The sequence below is a fragment of the Anas acuta genome, chromosome Z (genome assembly GCF_963932015.1).
Source record: "Anas acuta chromosome Z, bAnaAcu1.1, whole genome shotgun sequence".
Taxonomy (NCBI): Eukaryota; Metazoa; Chordata; class Aves; order Anseriformes; family Anatidae; genus Anas; species Anas acuta.
In genome coordinates this window covers 21,747,305-21,761,136 of record NC_089017.1, presented here as the reverse complement: position 1 = coordinate 21,761,136, position 13,832 = coordinate 21,747,305, and the positions used below count along the sequence as shown (strand labels likewise).

Genomic DNA, 13,832 nt, shown 5'->3' with positions numbered 1-13,832 from the left:
CTCTTAATCTGCTTAAGATAAGCAAAGCAGTAATTTGAAACATGGATAAGGACCATCCAGCACATATTAATAAGTCAGATACTCATAAGCAGAGATATTAAGAATTTTGGGGGGATCTATAATAAGAAAGAGCAAATGATGCTTTAGGCTATCACACCTCCATTCACTGTCATTATCGAGTAAGAGCAGTGACATTCCTAAAAATAAAGCTACAGTTTCATTTACGGGCTTCTCAGTCAATACCTCCAACTTGCTTCATTAGCACCAGACCTTGAGGCCACAGAAAAAGCCACTTACCCAGCAATGTAAAGTTTTACTCAGTATTAAAAAAAAATGAATAAATACTTTTGACTAATTTTGGTAAATCCCCAAATTGCACAGGGTTTTGATGATGTTGTGGTTTTTTGTTGTTGTTGTTTTGTCAGAAGCTGTTAATATCCTGTGACATAAGAAGTGCCAGGTTTTGTTTTCCTGTGGGGAATAAGGAATACTAGAGGGATGACAAAGTTTCCCTGGCTCTTAGGGAAGTACTGACTGCATTATTTTAGAAAGACTCATCTATGGTTTCACATGGTGCTTTGAAAGGCTCCATTGACATGAATTTTCAGAGTATAGTCACGTTTATCTAGTTATTTGTCCTTTTTTGTCAGTCTTTCCATAAGTGGTTTTGCATTTATGCCTTTCACTATGAAGGGAAGCCTCGTTTTAACTATAAACTCTCAGTTATGCCAGTGATAAGTTGCTGAGGCATGGAAGGAAAGCTGGGCATTGATGAGAGTCTCTCCCCAAACCACCCTCAGTATTTAAAAGCCATGCTGTGCTGCACACACCCTCAGTACTGTTTTCTATAACCACACGACCATCTGGTCTCTTTTAATAGGAAGGCTGGGGACCTCCCTTTAATTCTCTGCTCTTCTTACTTGATCTTCAGCAAGTCAAAAGCTTATGCCCAAGAAAAAACATCCATCCTCACAATGACTTTAAGAGCCAAGCATGCCATTTAAAAAGGATAGCTATGCATGCAATGTTAAATGACTTTATATACTGAGAAAAAAACATTGGGAAGCAATAGATGAACCAGCATAGTGAATATCTTGGTATTTCAGACAGTGTTGCTTAGTCCATTACACAGGTTTATTGCCAATCTTTATGGGGCTTACAGAGATCTCACCACTAACATGATAACCATCATTAAGCCAAGGCTTATGCAGTAAGTAGTTTAAGTGGAATAATATTAATATTATTGATATTAATATTTCTTGCAGCAAATACAGCAGTTACAATCCATGTTAGAATTTTTGCTTTATTGTGATGCCAGCAGCAAAGCAAGTATGGATTTACGTGTTTAGATAATTTCTTCTGAGCAAACGACAGCAGGAGAAACTGCATTACAGCTTTTGACTTTGCTTTCCCTTATTGCACATTATCTTTTGCCATGTTTATCACTGCAGATTTCACAGGCAGGATGGCTAACGCACTAGCCCAGGACTCAAGGTCCGAGTTCAAAGCTATGGCCTCTCAGAGACTTGTCCTGATGCTGCAGGCTGCTCTTCACTGTAAGCTGTAGATGGGTAGACCCCACTACCTCTGTTTCAAAAGGAAAACACCATCACATACCTGAATGTTTTGAAAATATTAGTAGATACAGAGAGGTAGAAGTGGATTTTGTATGCCACTATCACATAATCGGGAACTTCAATGCCCTTGTGCAGATTTATGGTGTTTCACTGTCCAGTTTGATGACATGTGATGTCTATCCACTCCTCCAGGCCAGGGGCCACAAGACCTGCAGTGAGGCAGCTGCACAGTTTTTAGTCTCTGAAAGTCCTGTTGGTCTGTGAAGAGGAGTTGAGCAAAATAAAAGTTTGTAAATAAAAGAAATGACTAACACTGTTCCAGACAGCTGCTATAGGAGGTAGCAGGTGGTGAACCTACCCAGAGGCCCCAAGAAACATTAATATTTAAAAGGTCTTACATTTCACCAACCTCAGATAAATGTGCAGCACTATCTGTTGCCTTAAGGGAGTGTGAGGCATAGAAATCAGAATGAATGAATTAGAAAAGGGCCTTCTCTTCTTCATAAGAGAAATGGTTTTCTTATGGCACATCCCCAGACCTGTTTTCTATTGTCCCCATCTCATCAATATCGACACAGAGCCTACCAGGTCCTGGAAACCTTCCCCACCACCAGCATTTGTCCAGGTCACAGCAAGACAAATAAATTCAGGTAAGTTCTCCAAAACAATAAATAAATAAATAAATAAATAAATAAATAAATAAATAAATAAATAAATAAATAAATAAAAGTAAGCCTCAAATCTGTCAGGGCTGGTTCTGTTGCATGAGGCTATCATGATAATTTTGGGAGTTGGCTGTCATCTTGTCACAGCAGTTTCAGTGGTGACACAGTTTCACAGCCTGCTGCTTTCACAGAACTATATGTCTGTAGCCATCACCATATTTTGCAGTTTAAGCATGTGCCACCCAATTCTTTGTCCCGTTCTGGGCATTGCTTATAACCAGAAAGTGTGATCCTACTCTGTGAAACCCACATAAGCTCTACTGCTAAGACAAGCTTTGGCAATTGAAAAAAAAATAAAATTTAATTAAAAAAAAAAATCAAGTTTGCCCTTTTACCAATTAGCATTGCTATCTTTAGAATTAAATACACATCTCCACCCAGTTTGGGTAAAAGCTCATACAATGGTATTTTAATATTAAATCTTCCAGTCTTCTAGGTTTACATACTGGTCTTTTGTCTTCTTTGGCAGGAAAAGAAGAGATACATTGTGGTTGGGCTTTTCTTTTCTTTTCTTTTTTTTTTTTTTTTTTTTTTTTTGCTTTTACTGTTGGAGCTAGTCAGGTGCTGCATTGATGGGAATAATGTTTATTAACCTGCCACTCAAAAAGACATTGAAAGATTAATTATGAAGTTTTGTTCAGTGTATTACGAATCACCGTGTTTAAAAACCAGATTTGCTGCACAAGTATGTCGTTCTAGACAGACACTAAGCATTTAAAATTAAACAGCTTTTTTAGAAAAAATATATCTTCCACAGGAAAAGTGCTAGTAGGTTTCAGTGTTTCCTACCTTAAAGGCTTTAAATCTTATTCAGCAGTAGAAAATGGCATTTTTATAACATGGAAAATTATTTTCTTTTTTTATTATTAGAACAATTAGTTCTAGTTATGCTTGCACTTATGTCTTACACAATAGTATGCTATAAATTGTATGGTATTTTGTATGATATATGAACGCTCTGTAAAATTAAAAAAAAAAAAACACACACAACTGTGGCATGAGTTTGAAATGACATCAGCAATTATGAGAATACTACTGATGAGCTAAGCAGTGGTTTGAGAACACTGTATTTGTACCAGGTTCTATATCCTTATAACTTCCAAGGCACTGTCTTAAAGAACACAAGAAAATGCTGTCTGTAAAATTAACTAACTTTTTTTCTAGAATGCAAATTCCTGGAATCTTATAACTATATGATGCTAATTTCTGATTGGCCACCAGTGCTTAATAATCACCAGGACTTTTTCCCATTTTGTTTTTAATAACCTCAGTTCAAGCAGGATATATTCTGATGCATTTAAACACTTGGACATGGCACTAATTTCTCTTACGAGACACTTTAAAGCTACATCAAACCCAGCATGACTTATGGTCTGTACAGAAAAAACATTTTGTCACAAAATTGTCTAACATCTTAATACAGTCTGTAGATAGTGGTTATGTTCCTGTCTCCCTGAAGATCATATCTGTCCAAGAGTGGAAACACACAGTTTTTGTCCTTGTAGATGTTCATCATGTAGATGTAGAATCACCATGGGCAGGGACACCTCCCACCAGACCAGGTCGCTCAAAGCCCCATCCAGCTTGGCCTTGAACACCTCATGGAATGGGGCATCTACAGCTTTTCTGGGCATCCCAGCAGTGCAATCTAGCAGGTGAGGAGAGAAAAAAAAAAGAAAAAAAAAAAAAAAAAAGAGATCTTGAGCACAGATTTCAATGTGCATTCACTGTGAGAATTCTGTTAGAGGTCTGAAAGGTTGGTTGAAGCCATCAGAGGCCTCTCAGATACGAGCACAGTTGGTCTGTTATGACTGCAATTTCTATTGCAGTTACAGCTGCACATTGCAAACACAGGTGGGACTCAGCTGCCCAGGCTAAGTGTGAAACCATATTTTCTGCTGATATTTACCTTGATTTCAACTGTGAGTTGCTGGAGTTCAGCCCAATAGACGTAGGTAGATTCCATTCAGGGCAGGGCAGGGCTTCAATCTGCTGCACAAAATTATCACCTTGGGGAAAGACTGAAAAGAGAAGAATGAGCCAGAAACTCCAGAGAAAAGGAGCAGCTGCAGAAGCCACAGGCCTTTCTGCTTCAGGTCTCTTCTTGTCAAATTTTGGCTTCTCAGTCAAGTCTGATCTTCAAGCACCTCCAGGGTTAGGCAGCACCTTTGCTAGGTGAATGCCAGTCACTTTACCAGGGGTAATTCTGAATCTTCAGAATTAACTTAAAAGTTCTCCAGTTCATAGCATGCTATGGATTATACCAAAAACACACAGATACACACAAAGAGTGCCTGCAATTCTGGGAGAACACAGTCATTACCTTATGCCTACTGTCATAGTTGCAAGAATTCATGTTTGGATAGAAGACTGATTAAATCACCATTTGAGGGGATTAATTAAAGCTATCCTTCCCTCTTCTGCCCTGAGAAGATTCAGCCAATTGCCTGAGATGTGTAAGAGTTATGCCAGCTAAGCTGCACATGCCCAGCTTCCATCAGCAGTAAAATATACCAGTACTTGTACAGACAACCATGAGGGTACCTGGGAAGGCACCAGGGTCAGGGAATGGGGTGGCAGAGTGTAACATCAAGGCCATGGAAAGAAGCTGAGGTGATACAAAGAGAAGGTGAGTAACATTTAGGGCATACACAGCACAAATCCTTTGAGAAATCAGGCTTCAAGGATCATGGTATGACCTGTTGAATTATGCTGCACACATAAGCAAAGACAGTGGGAAGGGACTCATAATACATACATGCTTTGTGGTACACTGATGCAATAGAAACACATTTAAATTTGTGCCATATTAAAAAGAAGTGACACTATGAATACTGATCAAAGCACAACATCATGCCATCCTATGGAAATAGTCTTGGTCTAGACAGTCTGAGCAGACTCAGCTCATTAAAGAAGACACCACCCTCAGCCAAGAATTTAATGAGGACTTTCACAACACCCAGGCAAACATCCTAACTGGAACATATAAATGTCTGCATTGATAGCAAACAGTGCTCTGTTCTCTGCAACTGGAAGTGGATTTTATCTTCAAAATTAGCAAGAAATCAGGGTCTCTGAAGCATGATTTTTATTAAATTTTTCTACCAGACTGTGAGCTCCCAATCACTGTACTTTTGTTGACTAGAGAAGACATATATTGAACGCCAAGTGAGAAGAACCACTGACCTCAATCAAAGTAGAAGCCCAACAGTTATTTTGCATCAAAGTTTGCTTATCCAGAAGCCGACCATTAAATCAGACAAGCATCAGCAGCATAGTGTTGTCCCCCAACAGACTGCTAAGAAATTGAGGATCTCCACCAAGGATACAGTACACAATGTCATGTCATTTGCAAACAAAGTTTACACATGGTCTGGATATAGATCGGAGTCCATTATTTCAGCAACCTTATCCCAGAAAGATTTAAGAAGAGCTTTAGTACATAAAAGAGTTAAAAGTTTGGCACCTCATCCATATCATCTAACACTGCCAAACATTAATATATCACTTAAGATTTAAAGGACTACTCCCTCTTCCCCCTCCCTTAAGGTGCCTTTAAGTAACTTGTTCAAGAGAACTTTATATTTTTCTCTTTCAAGCTGTTTAATTTGAGGAGTATGTAACCAGAGTCAAAAAATATCAGGCAAACAATGGCTAATAAGCTAAAATGTTACGAAATTCCAAACGTCAGTATAGCTCTACTAAAACTAACCTCTGTGGAGCTTGCTGCTTCTTATTGGCATATTGACATACATGTAATTCAAAATATTATAGTTTCCTGAAATCTGGACAAACTCTTATCTATATAATTTTTGCATTTTCTGTAGTAAAACAGTGGACCTGGCAACTTTAAAAAAGCTCTTTCTGAATACAAATTTTGCATCCAACTTCAGTTTTCAAAGGAGAGCCATCATCCCAACCAGGTTTCCCTGACAATGGTTTGGCTTGATAGTTGAATGTTTCAAACAAAGCAGATGGTTGTGTGTTTTTTGTCTCCTCTCCCTTTCCCTTTCCTATTCAGCAATACCATAGAGCTGTTCTGTAGCATTATGGAAACATACTGTTAAAAATCCAGGCAGTCTTCATTAAAGAAAACCTTTATACTTTTGCATTCTGCAACCAGCTCTTTATTTGTCACTGTGGGCAACGGCCTTCCAGAATATTTTTTACTCATGATTAGACATTCAACAACCAAGTTGTTTCTTGCCTGCTCACTATAAACAACCTGTAATAACACAAATAATAGAATTAAGTCATAGCACTGTCTACAGAGGCGAAATGCAACCTAATATACATAGGTAGGCCAAATGACAGAGCTGAGTACCTGGCTTATACCCCATATAATGTAATACGAGTATCATGGAAAGCGAGAAGAGAAATATCTTATTCCACTGTTCACAATAACCACTTCCAATTTTCTCTATTGCATAGAAGGATCTCTTTCCATAGCCAAATTCCTGATTCTGAGAACTGTTTCTAGCACCTTGTCCATTGGGCCTAACGTGAATAGGATTAAAGAATTAGAAGGACAGGTTCAGAGCATGAAAAGGAGTAGGTATTCTCTTGCTTATACTATAAACTCAACATGGTGAAATCTAGCTGAGCTGAGTTATTGTTGGCCACTAAAAGCAGCAGTAAATGTGAAGGCTGTTCAGTGATATGTGGATCTGTCTAGGACTTGAAAAACATGTATTCACAGTATTACACCACTGTGGATGACCCTGGGCAAACCACTTACTCTTTGACCCTAGTGTTCTTACCTGCTACATGGGGAAAATGAACATCGTGTTACCCTACAGAAATATAAAAATAGGCTGATTGGGAATTTTATGTCTACTTAAGAGACTTTTCCCTATGAAATCTTTGATAATTAAAATGCCAATAGAGAACCCAGAAAAGCAAGATGAAATGTATCCCTATAGAATACGAACATATTTCAGTTAAAAGTGTAAGCTATGCAAGACAGCATCTCAGTAAAGCCAAGACAACCTGAACTACGTACAAAGGCCATTTGAGCTCCAACAAGTTGTTCTAGTCTCTCTCTTAAAAAGATGCTTACAGACATCCTTCCCAGGATGAAGAATTCTGGGAGGTGTCACTCACATTGCCTTTGGCTGACACCAAGTTGAGCTGGGCTCTACAAGAGTATGTAAACAGATTAGGGAAATTAAGATGGCTTGCAATTTACGTGTGCTGTTCCGTAAACATTCCCTATAAATCCATCCCACCCATCATTTTACTGACCAGCAATTTCATGCACACCACATTTTTGGCATCTTCCTTCCTGAGACAGACTGACCCTCTGCTGCCTGTGTCTCATCTGTGCATCGCAGGGAGACATGCCAGCCTCTGGCTTCCAACACTGTCAGGCTGTGTTAGCCAATAAAACTTCATAAACTGAAGAGTGGTTTTCTCAGCTGGAAATAGTTGTATTGATAAACTACAGATTTTAAACTTAGAAACAAATATATGCAGGAGCCATTGTCATTCAGAGTGTACTCCTGGTATTCACTGACTTGCAAGCTAAGAAGATTTCTAATGTTTCAAAATATACTAAAATGCATCTATACTGAACTACAGTCCAGCTAAGCCCCTGAACTAAGAAATATTCCCAACCCATCTGTTCACGTCTTTCTCACACAATGAACAAAATGAAGCATAGCATGGCACTCCTGAGAAAATAACTTTCTCTACAGCAACAAGATTGGTCTTCATTCAAAGTTTTGTCATGGTGGTCTGTCCGTTTAGAACTAGCAGCTTGTGTGATAGACAACTTGTGGCAAATCAGTTTCCCCTAGTTCAAATCAAATATTAGGGAAATATGTATTTTTAGTTTCTTAAAGAAATAAATGAGATGGTTGCATATTACATTATATTTAGTATTGTGGCCATTTACCCCCAGTAAATAACTTCCTAAACTATAGCGTATTTGAGTTTAGACAAAAACAAGATCACAGCCTGCTTTATTCAACAGTTTGTTTTTGTTTTGTTTTGTTTTCCAGCCTGTTGAGTATTTTCTTTTTATTTTCTTTTGTAAAATAAATTTTAAACCTAATAAGACTAAACTCATAAAAAGACTCTATCTCATTAAAACATTTGAGACTACTACACTAATTTTCCTCAGACTTGGATTTTCTCCATTAAAGCTCAATGAAACACTGTCTGCCAGCTGCCTGCTCTGCAAGATCATGAACCAGTTGCACAGAGGCTGCTATACAAAGTGAAGAAAGCTTTTAATAAAACTCTGCAATGCACAGCTCTTTCAGCATCAGTAGGCGAGTAATCCCTCAGCTGGACCAGCTGAGAGCAAGATTTGTAAGCTGTACACCCAGTGGTATTGTTTGTTTGTACTGCAGTAACACTTAGAAGTACCAGCTAGGGAATAGGACCTGTTTTTCTAAATGCTGTATTTTCTCATGCATGAGGAAGAGAGGTACGTCTTTTGAGAAACAGCAGGAATTTATAGCCACACATCTTAATGCAGAAGAAACTAGAAGCAGAGATCCATAAATAAGAAGATTCTCACACCTCTTCTAAGTTGTCTATGCCTAACATCAAAAGCAATTGCAGAATTAAAACTGAAACAGAATGACAATGTACCACTAATTAGAAGGTTCCTTTTCCCAAGTAAGTTATTTCACTCAGAAAATCCCAACAGACTCTTTCAGTTTTCTCCTCATCTCTCTACATCAGCACACACATTATAGGTCCTACTTTGTTCACTGACTGTCATCAGAGGACTGAGCTGTAGCTTGTCAACACCTGTTGCAACCAGCACTGAAGCCTACCACCAAAAGGCTAAATGAGAATGTGATGGTCAGATTTCTGATGCTATTTAGTTAAGGTTCCTCTTGATTCACAGCTTATAAATGACTACAATCAACACAGGAAGTGAATGCTAATTGCACCACTGCCAGTAAAATGCTACAATACAAGTTGAGAATAGGACACCACAGGGAACATGTACAATAAAATAAGTTAAATCTGATGAACCCTAAGGTTTAACATTACAGGAAAAAAAAAAAAATATAAATAAAAATAAAAATAAAAATAAAAATAAAAATAAAAATAAAAATAAAAATAAAAATAAAAATAAATAAGGACGCCTACTAGCACACCTTGATTTATGCCTGACTTAATGAGATGGCCTCATTATTCAGTTGCTTTTCTGAATAAATTTCCAGTGAATGAATTTGTCAAGATCTGGAACCCTGTTAATATAGAAATCCAAGCTCTATCAAATTCTTCCCTTCCACAGAACTCAAGCTCTTATTTTGAAAGTACACCATGAGCTGTAATTTTGTGCCTCACATTTGTATTTTCATTATTTTCACCTACATAGTTGCCAATTACACAATTAGTATGATTCTTTGATTCTTACTGTCCGACTGATACACATATGAGGCATCAGACTGCAGGCTGAAAATAAAGGCAAGCCAGCCCATTTATTGACAAATAGACATAAAAGGAACTGCACAGTGATGTGTTAAAATTTTTCAGATGAGAGACAGTTTGTAGCCCAGAGAAAGGTTCATAAACATCCTAAACCACTGCCCACCAATGCATTTCCCATAACCCACCTTATTACTTCTCACATTCAGCAAGCTTTAGAAGTTAGGTCCATGTAATTAATCCCATTTAAAGACCAGTCTAGTCAATTAATGAAACTAGGCTTCATGGGAACACCTCTGACTAAGGCAGGATTACAGCCCTGGGTTCCCCACTCCTCTATGTTGAGTCACACAACAGCTCTTCTACCCATACCCAGAAAGGTCTCTGTTGGGCAAGGACAGGGTTCCAGAAATGAGTCAGGCATCTGCCAGTGAGTACATTTAGCATAAAAGTGAGTCAAAAAAACAAACCGAACAACAACGATAACAAAAACAGGTTGGCCATTGGAATGAACAGAACCAAAGCTTTAGGTGCTTGATTTGGAGATCCTTAAAAAAATAAATAAAATAAATAAAATAAAATAAAATAAAATAAAATAAAATAAAATAAAATAAAATAAAATAAAATAAAATAAAATAAAATAAAATAAAAAACACACTGTCTCAAAATCTGAGCATTTTAAATACTTTCAAGGTTTAGGAACACAAATCATCAAAAGCTTTAAAAAACAGGACTCACACATTTTTATATGTTAGGTTGGCAAGGGCTGCCTGTGATTTTCAGTTCTTTTGTAATCAGCTTTCCACTTCAACTTTCCTTGGGCCTTGTTGGTTTTACCTGAATCAAAGCAATGCTTGAATTCAAGCCATTCATCTTTTTTTATACCTTTGTCCCCATACTTTGATATCATAACTGACACTTAAGTTTAGTTCTAAATATATACTGTCACATAGAAAGTCAAGCTAAAGAAATTGTGTATTAATACACAGTTTGGATGATTTGATATGAAACCTGGATAGTATGATACAAACATGATAATCTAATTATACAAGATTTCCTTTGCATTTTGCAAGAAAAAAAAAAAAAAAAAAAAAAAAAAGACTTCAGTGATGCATTTCATTTAAGTGTATCTTGTCACATTTTTGGTCTGAATATTTGTTATATATGATATTTAAACTGTATAGAAATTATGTATTTAAAAGGAAAGAAATCTTAACAGTTTGTTAGCCAATAGTCAAGATAAATGAAATCTCTTTTCACTGAGTACTTTCAGCACTAAGCTTATCAGATCACTACTGGCTAAACACTTGCAATACGGAGGGCCTCAGGCTACAAAGCAAAGTGTTTCCTGAAGTGATTAATGTCAGCCCAAGAGGAGAGAAAACAGTGTAACACTTAAAATTAGAATAGAAAATAACAAAATGAAACTCAGTTAGTTGCACTAATGCCAATGATGATGTATTTATGAGATAGCCTGAAGACATCAATAGCATGTCACACTACAAAACAAAGAAACAACAGGAAGAAAAAAAAAAAAAAAAGAAAAGAAAACAAAAGACACACAAAAAGCTAACCATTTGTACTAGGATGATAGGCAGATTATATCTATGTATTTTTGTGCTGCTCTTTTAGACCAAAAATACATTAATGATCACATTGAAATTAATGATCCAAATGTGTCTGTTGTACATGTAGTAAAGTCCAGAGAGCTATAACCAAGAATGAGCAGCCTACTGTAGTAACTTCATAAAGGCTTGTGTGATCCCTTCTTTTCCTTTCTTGATGACCTCAAAAAGAAAAGCAATATTTGCTTTTATTGAAAATAAACAGGGTTCTTATACTGAAACTCCTTGACCAGCAGATCCCGTCTGACTCCTGGTATATTAGCCAGCTCACACTGTGATCCAAATCATGGCAGAACATCCCACTGTATTTCAGCAAGAATTGTGAAATTGTATCACTATAAAATATTGCTCAGCAAAAGGCAGTTGATCTAGATTCTTAAGACAATTCACCAACTTTGCTGAAGACTTCAGAGAAGTTCTTTCAGGGCTCTATTTCTGTTCCTTATATTTAGACTGCATCTTGCCTCCACTCAGTGCAGCCTATCTTTTGGGAGCCAAGTCTGGAGACCTTTTCATAAACGACCTTTTGTCGGTTACCATGTACTACAACAAATCCCAAACGTTGCCTGAAGTTTTGCAGGAGCAAATGTTAATCCTCCATAGCAGTGACTGGCATACTTGGAAAACAGATCCAGGGCTCCTGACCATCTTTAAAACAATGCAGTGTAATGCATCAGAAAAAGAAAGTAGTTTTAACTATATTTACTGATGTTAATTTCCAAAGTAACATCATCAAGAAGTTATGTTAGCAGTTTAGTGTGGACAATAGACACGATGGCAGAAATAAATCTCCTGATAGTCCACACCAACAGTATTTTGATTTGTACTTCAGGTGGTCTTAGAGCATGAGATCCCTTTTGGATGAAACTAAACTAAAACCTACAATCTGAGAGCACTCTTACTACTGTTTAAGCAAAAATGGGTTTTCAGCTCACAGGACCAGAGTGGATCTTCTAAGAAGTGTAATATAAACACACAGACAAACAGATGGTTGATAAATGGATAGATAGTAGATATGTAAATAGACAACACAAAATGCACATAGTGTAGATGCTGATCTTCAGCACCAGATTATTTCAGTACATTCTATACATTTCATTGTGCCACTTACCAACCTAGTCATTTGAAGAGATCCTATATGCACATTTTAAAATATTTGAAAAAGTTATTCAGCTATATTTATTACTTAAATAACAGGAACAGGAGGATTTTTAACAAAGTTAACATTCTGTACAGAAGAAGGCTTCTGTCACATGCAAGGGCCTCACCAGAACCTATCAATTCATCTCTTGGAGATTTAAGACCTACATCAAGCATCTGGCAAGAGAACTCAGGCACCTATATGCAACAAGTTCAGCCTCTACAAAGTCCCATGGTAATTCCACATCTTTAGTCACCTTACCTCAATTTTTCTCCCACACAGCCACCAGCAACCATGTCCACAGATGCAAATCTCTGGCTGAGAGCTTCATTGGCAATGTCTGAAATAAAACACAACTAAAATCAGAGTTGGACCCTCTTCTTTTGCTCAGCACATGTATTCATCATACTGCACTCATCAGGACTCTCAAATAGGTACTAGAGCATAGTGAGACTCCTCCTTTCTCTCATTCCTGCTTTTGTCCACTAGTTTCCAGTTCCTTGGCACTTTGTTGAGTCCCTCCCAAGCTGATTCACATTGCTAACCCAGTGGAGAACTGTTTAGTTTTTTTCTTTCTGGAGTGGGTGAGGGATGACTAAGTTAATGTTCTACAGGGTGAGTGGACTAAACTGATTCTCAGGGACAAAAACAAAACAAGGACAGAAAGCGCATAGCCATAAGGGAGACAAAGAGGAAGAAAGTCCTCCTCCTTCCAGACACAAGTAGCCCTCACACTGAGTCACCTGTAACACTCAGCTTGAGTTCTATCAATATCTCACAACATCAACACACAAGGTATAGCCAAAAAGATTCTCTTCCTCTGTGAGTACATTGCCACAGAAAGGCCCTGGTAAGTCACAAGTTGCCTTCACTTCTCAGTACCTGTTCCTTCCAGCAGAAGCCATTTCAATTAGCCCTCAGCTGAGCAGCATTCCCACCTCAATTATGTGCTTTCACTAACCCTTCCCTGTCCAGCACTGGTTTTGTGTACACTGTATCAGATGTATACCCTTCTATCATCTACACTTTATAATCATTTCCCTATTACACCACAGGGACCAAACCTACATATTCCATTTAATGGATTAATTGACTTTACAGAGTATTGGAGCTGAAACACTTAATTATCATTAGGATATTTCTAGTACTAAGGACTCTTCACACACAGAGTGGTGAGACAATTGTTGTCAAGACAGCAGAGGGATTTTTGTGTTTCCTCCAATTACAAAATTAATATTTTGTTGTATTTATCCATATTTGAAATATTAAGAAAATAGAATGATGAACTTATCATCAGCTCTGATGATCCTTTTCTAGCAGCTTTTGTACAACTCAGTTGGCTTGTTAACACTGGAAATACTTATCAATAGAA

The 13,832-nt window shown here is 37.5% G+C and overlaps 1 long non-coding RNA gene across 1 annotated transcript; it reads right to left on the bottom strand.

The window, feature by feature from the left end:
- Nucleotides 1–2,320: 2,320 nt before the first annotated feature.
- On the bottom strand, nt 2,321–13,327 carry LOC137848280 (uncharacterized). The gene is made up of 4 exons (XR_011091249.1): nt 13,204–13,327; nt 12,722–12,800; nt 4,212–4,323; nt 2,321–3,950 (listed from the first exon to the last, which is right to left on the bottom strand). It is a non-coding gene; the product is annotated as an uncharacterized lncRNA (long non-coding RNA).
- Between the last annotated feature and the right edge of the window lie 505 nt (nt 13,328–13,832).